The 8,951-nt window shown below is 44.0% G+C and overlaps 1 pseudogene; it reads right to left on the bottom strand.

Annotated features, from left to right (window-relative positions):
• Window positions 1-6: 6 nt before the first annotated feature.
• Window positions 7-4,853, bottom strand: LOC115295202 (annotated as a pseudogene).
• Between the last annotated feature and the right edge of the window lie 4,098 nt (window positions 4,854-8,951).

Here is an 8,951-nt window from a genome sequence, read left to right as displayed (position 1 = left end):
TTTTTTTGCTGTCTAGTCATCCTCGTCGGTCTTTTGCTTCTTGGTGTCGACGTCTTCATCCTCATCATCTTCAGCTGCCCGTTTGCGCGTAGCTGCCTCAGCCTCCTCATCTTCATCCCCACCCTCTTCCTCACCGTCGCCTTCCTTTCCTCCTCTTCCTCCTCTCCCGCTTCTTCCTCTTCTTCCTCTACCTCATTGTCAGCCTCCTGCGCCCCATTTTCCTCATTAGCGTTCCCATTCGCGGGGGCGTCCCTTCCATTCTCCGCCTCCTCCACAACTTCCTTCTTCTCCTGTAAGTCCTTGGTGGCGATCTCGGAGCTGGTGTCCACGGCCGCGTCTGACGCGATGGGGCACGCCGGTGATCCGATGCAGCGGATTAGAAAGAAAGTGAGAGTTCGAGGACTCGAGGCGGCGCACAGCGGAGCTGGTTGCGGCCAACGGGGAGCCGGGAGCCGGATACAGGAACAACGCAAAGATGGCTTTTCAGAGCAGCCAGTGGGGATGTTTGCTTCTTTATTTTGTTTTGTTTTGTTTTGTTTTAGATTCTTTGTTTTGTTTTGTTTTGTTTTAGATTCTTTGTTTTGTTTTGTTTTAGATTCTTCGTTTTGTTTTGTTTGATTCCACATATGAGTGAAATCATATGGTACTTGTCTCCTCAGTCTGATTGATTTCACTTAGCAGACATACTGCCTTATTTGTCCATCCATGTTGTCACAAGTGTCACCACGTATTTATATGTATGTGGATATACCACACATCTTCCTTATACCTTTGTCTATGGGGGACACAGGTTGTATCAGTGCGGCTTTTGAAAAAAGCTTCACACTCTGAACTTGATGGTGAAAGGGGAAAGCAAAAGTAGAAACACTTCTTTGTGCTCCTTATTTTTAAACGTTTCAAACTCAGTTTAACAAAAATAAGTTCTGATTTGGAAATAGCATCTCAACGTCTACACCATGCTCCACGGTGTGGACTTGCACACGCACGGTTTGTGAGTTGAAGCCCCGCATCAGGCTCTAGGCTGATAGCCCTGAGCCTACTTGGGATTCTCTTTCTCTCTTTCTCCCTTTGCCTCACTCTCTGCCCCTCCCCTGTTCATGTATTGTCTCTCTGTCTCTCAAATTAAGTAAACAAACTAAAAAAAGAAAGAATTGGTGTTTTCATTTTCTTTGGGTAAATACCCAACTGTGCAATCATTGGATTGTATGACGAATCCCTACATTGTAAACCTGACAGGAATGGACCAGTGTGTGTAAACCACACTCAAATAATAAGAAAAGAAACAGGAAAAAGAGAAATAGAAATATTAGGAAACAATTTGGAAAGGAACATATGAAATGTCAAACACATATTTTGGTAATAAATAAACATAAATAAAATGACAATGTGGAATAAAAAATGGGAATAAAACTTAGAATCTTTAACTTGGCAAAGATGAAAGTAGGTGATGACCGTGGCCAGCAGAGGGTCAGGAAAATATGCCGTCATGAAGGGTGATGAGAGTGAAAACTGGTATAACATTTTAAAGGGTTCTTCTGAAAAATGTCTCCACTATTTAAATTTGTTTATACTGTGACATAGACATTCTCTCTTAGGAGTTTATACTTAAATTTTTAAATCAATTTTTTAATGTTTATTTATTTTCAAGAGAGAGACCAAGCATGAGCTGGGTTGGGGTAGAGAGAGGGAGACACACAATCCAAAGCAGGCTCCAGGCTCTGAGTGGTCTGCACAGAGCCCAACGTGGGGTTTCAACTCAAGAACTGTGAGATCATGACCTGAGCCGAAGTCAGATGCTTAACTGACTGAGCCACACAGACACCCCCAGGAGTTTATACTTTAAAAAAATGTTGTTTATTTATTCTGAGAAACAGAGAGAAAATGCATGCAGGAGCAGGGTGAGTGGCAGAGAGAGAGGAAAGAGAATTTCATGCAGCCCGACACCAGGCTGGATCTCAGGAACCCGGAGATCATGAGCTGAGCTGAAGAGTCAGAATGTGTAACTGGCTGAGCCATCCAGGTGTCCCTCCTTTAGAAATTTATCCTAAGGATATAGTCATATACATTTTCAAAAGTATATTTTGGGGGGCGGGAAGCCCCAGGTGGCTCACTCAGTTAAGCGTTGGATTTTGGCTCAGGTTATGATCTCACAGCTTGTGAGTTCAAGATACGCATCAGGCTCTGTGCTAACAGCTCAGAGTCTGGAGCCTGCTTGGGATTCTGTGTCTCTTCCTCTCTCTGCCCCTCCCCTGCTTGGGTTCTGTCTCTTTCTCTCCCTGTCTCAAAAATAAACAAACATTAAAAAAAATTAGGAGTATATTTTCAGTGATGTTTCTTGAATTGTGGTTTATAAAAACAAATAATGGACCTTATCCAATTGCTGTAATCCATATGATGATGATAACTATAAATAGTGGAATATATCTCAGGCATGATCACCATGTGATGTACACAGAGGGTGAAAGTGAACCATCAAACAAATGCATGAAGCACCCCTTGGGGATCCCTTTGTACAGACAGGGAAAGGAAGACAAAGGGAGAATAAAAAGGTAGTGGATCCAGGGTTCAACCCAGAGAGTTTGCACTCAGAAGCCTTGTTGACTTGTCTTTCTTTGGTTTCCTGTCCATCAGGAGGTGGATATGACTGTGTACTCCATACATGTGAACTGTTGCAATGTTCCAGAATGTTCTGCAATGGGAGGCTGGTAGGCTCAGAGCCTAGGAGGACACGAAGAGGCAGTGTGACTTACCTGCTCAAATCAAACTAAAGCCCGTCATCCTGAGTACATCTCGAGGCCTCCAGTGGCTCAGGGTCTGCTGACTCCAGATGTAAAATGAAGAACAAGCATGAGCCCTGGTGACACAACACTGGTACTGTCCTTGAGAGGTGGGCATTAGCAGAAATGACAAAGACAAATGTAAGTCACTCCCAAGATGAGTGTGGGTGGAAAAGGTCAGGATACCCTGGGAACAGTTGACAGGAGACCTGACAGGCTCCCTACCATTAGAATCAGTCACATCTACAGGATGTAAGAGGCATATGGCATATGAAACAGAATCTGAACCATACACAGTGGTGAACAATTATAGAACAAGAAAGAGTTCTTGGGAATTAAAACTATGACCCTAGAAGTGAATAATTTAGTCAATAAAGTGGATGATTACAGTTGTACTTTCCCAAAGTAGTACAGTCAGGAGGTGAAGGCAGCAGGAGAGAAGACCTGTTTGGTTCTTAAGGTTTGTTTCCATAAATTTCAAGAATATTTCTCAGAGTTAACAGGGAAAAGCACATAAGTTGAAAGCCCTACCCAAGTTCTTAACTAGTGAGGATGACAAGAGATCCACACGATGACACATTACAGTGAAATGTCAGGAAGAAAGTGGAGGAGCAGACACCTTGAAAACTCTAAGACACAACAACACAGGCCTGGCAGCTGGAAGATATGACACATGATACCTAAATCCCAAGGACAACTGTGTCCAGCACAGAGTCTCCATCTTGTCACTGTGTGAATCAGTTGGACAGTAGCCTAAAAGCACGTCAGATGTTTAGAACGTCGGTGTCTACTTTCCATGTTCGCTTCCACAGTATACCACTTGGCAAAGGGGAAAATGATAGAGAAAATGCAAAGAGGAGAGCCTGTGGGACCCAAGCAACAGGGAGCCAGAAGGAGAGAGGCAGGGGGCACCCAGGATGAGCTGAAGGGGTCTGAGTGTAGGCCCTGCCCCAGGTGTGCAGGCGTCCTGTCTACGTGGGGCAGGACTGAGGGCTGCGGGCCAGGCGTCTGCGCAGACATGAGGGTGGTGGAATAGTGGATGGGCTCGAATATATTCATGAAGATTTACCCAGGGGGAGCTTTGGAGGGGAGGGGAGCTCTGCTGTTCTCTCCTAGATGAGAACAATAAAAACTAAGCAAATAAGGATAAGATATGATAAGATGTATTTGCTCTGGGAAAATAATAAGTTGATTCAGGAAAGGTAAATTAATCATAGTTTACTAAATGCTCAGTTGTAACTAGCATTTCATAGTCATAAAAATGCAAACAGTGCACACTGAGCGAATCAAAGTTATAGAATAATAACAGACGGGAGAGTGTGAAAGAAGAGCCAGTTCAGTAAAGATGAAGCATAAACCTGAAAACCAGAGAGTGCGTGCAAGAGGCTGGTTATTTAGAGGCACAGATGAAATAATCAGAGAATCAGCTAAAATAACCATTGCGGAGATTCAGAAAAGAGGGGCATAGAAGATTGGGGACATCTGACTTGATATCAATACTGCAGAAGTATTTTACTTTTTAAAATTCTGTGCATCATCTCTCCATTTGCTACAAAGATAAGAAAGTGGGTGAGAAATGGAGTCAGAAAAGTTCTGCACGGAGGCCACAGAGATTGGACAGGAGGAGCTGACAGAGTCCTGGGAGCAAATGCTGGGTTTTCATGGGAGGATTTTGTTGTGTTTATTTAGTTTTGTTTCATGGTTTTGCAGGGCAGTCGGGACAGCACGTTTGTGTGGGGAATGGCTGAGCCAGCAGAGAGGGAGAAGCAGATGATGCAGGTGCCCAAATGTGGGGGCAGCCTGAGACCGGAGGGGCGCCTGACCATCACTTAGAAGGTGAGGACCGAGGTGCAGATGTGGGGGAGGGGCAAGGAGAAGTGTGCACTTCTCCCCTGAGTGCTTCTTTCTGAGCGAGAAACACAGGAGCTCATCACCTCCGGGAGGGGGCGGGGAGGGGGTGCTGGAGACTGAGGAGGGGTAGTGAGAAGCAGCCCTCTCAGGAGGGGGGACGGTGAGCTGACTGGGGAAACGGCATCTGGAGAGAGCAGGGCTGGGGCCCCTGAGCTCTGTGCTCATCGCCTTAGAGAGAGTTCCAGCACCAGGAGCATCTATAATAGACTAGAAGAAAATGCAACAACAGAGCTCAGGTGTGAGAATTACCATTCTTTTTACTTTTTCTTCATTCACTTTTTTCATTTTATACTTTTTCTACAGGGAATATACATTACATGATATGCATTGTATATCATACATACACATCATAATCAGTTTATACATGTTTACTTACACTTTAAAAAGGAAGAAAACGGGGGCAGGCAAGATGACAGAGAAGTAGGGAACACTGATACCGCCACACGACCGCAAACATCAAACTGAGAGGAATTAAAAGCCACAACTTTCTGATCTCCAGGAGCGGCGGTGCACGCACTGACCCCGTATTGTTATCAGCCCCACGGATGCCGCCGGAGTGAGTGAGTGAGAACAGGGACCGGAGACTGAGGGAGGGGCGCCAGCTCAAGGCGGAGGTGGAAAGAGAGCGCCCAGAGACTTAGCCCCTGCGCAGAGAGCCGGGGTCTGGAGGCTGCACAGCACAGAGCAGGGCCGCGAGCGCGCAGGAGGCCTGGGCAGGCTGGCACAGAACTTTGAGAGCTGCCCACGAGGCGGCCACGCTGCACGAGAGACGGCCAAACCGCGCGCAAATTGGCAGCACAAGATGCGGGGCGCCAAAGGCGGCCAGAGAGGTACGGAGCCAAGGGGAAGAAGAGAGACTGAAGGGAGACCTTAGCCCGCAGTGGAGAGACAAAATTTCCATTCGCAGCTGCTGGGAGCAGGGAGAGAAATCCGATCCCCTCAGCAGGCTTGTTATCTGGTGGGCCTGGCTGCCCGCAGACTTCCGGTGGGGCCAGGGAAGGGCTGGCTCCCCAATCCCCCTGCATAACCCTGATCAGAAAGCTGCCTGGCTGCCAGATGTTATTTTAACGGTGGTGGAAATTTGTAACGTGGTTGGACTAGGATTTGAAGGCCTAGCAGACCTTAGAAAACCGACACAATTTGACACGCCCGTGGCACGGGGAGGTTGGACTCAAGAGAGTGGCTGGCAATGCATGGTCTGAGAGGAATTTGAGGCACCGCCATTCATCTCCCTGCATCCACTAAGGCAGGGCCTCAGAGACCAGGCCTGGAGACCTGACCTACCTACACCAAGCCACGCCCTTCTGCGCTGGAGAGCTGGATTCTTCTCTTCCTGCTATTTAAAAAAATTTTTTTTTATTTTTTCTATCTTAATTATTTTTAAGTTTTAAGCTTCCATAATTTTCCCCCTTATTTTCTCTTTTCTATTTCCCTATTTTGTCCCTCTCTCCCTTTTTCTCCTGGAGTCTAGGAAACACCAACATCTAACACTGTTGTGATTAGATCAACCCATACCATCCAGATACATTTTGCTTATCTCATTATCTTTACCCTCCGCTGGTTTTAGGCTCTCAGACTGTCCTTTATCTCTGGCTGTCTCTGTGCCTCTGGTTTTTTTTTTTTTTTCTTTTACTGTCCTCTCTTTTCTTTCCTGCTCCCTTTTTTTTTTCCTTTCCCATTTGGTTTGCTTGTTTACCAGATCTGTCAATGCATTTGCATGCTTGTGTCCCCTGTGTGTTTGTCTGTTTTCCTTTTCAAGGCTACCTCAAAAAACAGGCCTAAGCACACATAGTGGAAAGGCTCAAATATCACTAAGGAAATATATTAATTACAAGCACAACAAGAGAAACTGAGAGACACCATTAAAATCTCCTGAAATGACAGGCCATATACAGTCAAAGAGCTGCCTTAATAGACCCGTAATAACAGGTGCACAGTGCAGAAAGAGCTTTTAAAACTGATAGGAGACAGAAAGCTAACCAATATGATGAAACAAAAGAACTCTCCTCTAAAGAAATTCCAAGAAGAAATCACAGCAACAGAACTGCTCAAAACAGACACAAGCAACATAACTGAATTTAGAACAATTATCATAAAATTAATCACTGGGCTTGAAAAAAGCATAGAAGCTGTCAGAGAAGATATTGATACAAAGACTAGGAACCTTCAAAATAGCTGTGAAGAGTTAAAAAGGCTATAAATGAAGTGAATAATAAGATGGAGGCTGCCAATGCATGGACTGAAGAAGCAGAGAGGAGAATAGGGGAATTAGAAGACACAGTTATGGGACACCTGGGTGGCTCAGTCGGTTAGTCCTCCGACTTCGGCTCAGGTCAGATCTCACGTTTGTGGGTTCGAGCCCCGTGTCAGGCTCTGTGCTGTCAGCTAGCTCAGAGCCTGGAGCCTGCTTCCAGTTCTGTGTCTCATTCTCTCTCTGACCTTCCCCCTCTCATGCTCTGTCTCTCTCTGTATCAAAAATAAATAAAACATTTTTTAATTATTTAAAAAAAAGACACAGTTATAGCAAAAGAAGAAGCCGAGAAAGACAGAGAAATTGATACAGGAGCACAAAAGGAGAATCAGAGACCTGAGTGATACAATCAAACAGAACAATATCTGTATCATAGGAATTCCTGAAGAGGAAGAAAAAGGTCCTGAGGGGGTGTTGGACCAAATTATACACGAAAATTTCCCCATTCTAGGGAAAGAGAAAGGAAATTCAAGAGACATACAGAACTCCCCTAAGACGTAATGTAAACCGACCTTCAACACATCATATCATAGTGAAACTGGCAAAATACAAAGATAAAGAGAGAATTCTGAAAGCAGCTAGGGATAAAAGGGCCTTAACATACAAAGGGAAACCTATGAGACTGTTTACAGACCTATCTACTGAAACTTGGCAGGCCAGAAAGGAAGGCAGGAAAGCCTCAATGTGATGGACAGGAAAAATATGCAACCAAGAATTCTTTATCCAGTGAGCCTCTCATTCAAAATAGGAGAATGGAAATCAATTTGACAATAAAATATTAAAAAAAATAGAAGGAGAGATAAAGGTTTTCCCAAATAAAAAATTTGAGAGAATTCATCACCACCAAACCAGCCCTACAAGAAATCCTAAGAAGGACTCTATGAGGGAAATGTAGCAAGGAATATAAGGTATCAGAGACACCACTACAAACATGCACTCTACAGGGAGCACAATGAATCTAAACCCACATTTTTCAATAATAACACTGAAAGTAAATGGACTGAACGCTCCAGTCAAATGACACAGAGTAGCAGAATGGATCAAAAGTCAAAATCCATCTATTTGCTGTTTACAAGAGACTCACCTTAAACCTGAACACCTCCAGATTGAAAGTAAAGGGATGGAGAAATATCTACCATGCGACTGGATGCCAACAGAAAGCTGGAGTAGCCATACTTATATTGGACAAACTGGACTTTAAAATAAAAGTAGTAACAAAAGGCGAAGAAGGACATTACTTAATAATTACAGGGTCTCTACAGCAGGAAGAACTAACAATTATAAACGTTTATGCGCCAAATTCAGGAGCTCACAAATACATAAAACAACTAATCACAAACAGAAGCAATCTTATTGATAAGAATGTACTAATTGCAGGGAACGTTAATACCCCACTTACAACAATGGATAGGTCAATCAGACAGAAAATCACTAAAAAATAATGGACCTGAATGGCACACTGGAGCAGATGGAATTAATAGATATATTTAGAACTCTGCATCCTGAAGTTAGGGAATTCACTTTCTTCTCCAGGGCACATGGCACATTCTCCAAGATTGATCACATACTGGGTCATAAAACAGCCCTCCATAAATACAAAAGAATTGAGATCATACCATGCACACTTTCAGATCACAATGCTGTGAAACTTGAAATCAACCACAGGAAGAAGTCTGGAAAACCTCCAAAAGTGTGGAGGTTAAAAACTACCCTACAAAAGAGTGACTGGGTGAACGAGGCAATTAGAGAGGAAATTAAAAAATATACGGAGATAAATGAAAATGAGAATACAACAATCCAAACTCTCTGGGATGCAGCAAAGGCAGTCCTAAGAGGAACGTTCATTGCAATCCAGGCCTATTTCAACAAACTAGAAAAAGCACAAACTCAAAACCTAACAGAGCACCTAAGGAAACTAGAAAGGGAGCAGCAAGAGCACCCCAAACCCAGTAAAAGAAGAGAAATATAAATATCAGGGCACAATTAAACAAGATAGAATCCACAAAAACAAT

Source organism: Suricata suricatta, chromosome 7 (genome assembly GCF_006229205.1).
Source record: "Suricata suricatta isolate VVHF042 chromosome 7, meerkat_22Aug2017_6uvM2_HiC, whole genome shotgun sequence".
Classification (NCBI taxonomy): domain Eukaryota; kingdom Metazoa; phylum Chordata; class Mammalia; order Carnivora; family Herpestidae; genus Suricata; species Suricata suricatta.
The sequence above is the reverse complement of the archived record's forward strand: the minus strand, read 5'-3'. Positions and strand labels throughout refer to the sequence as shown.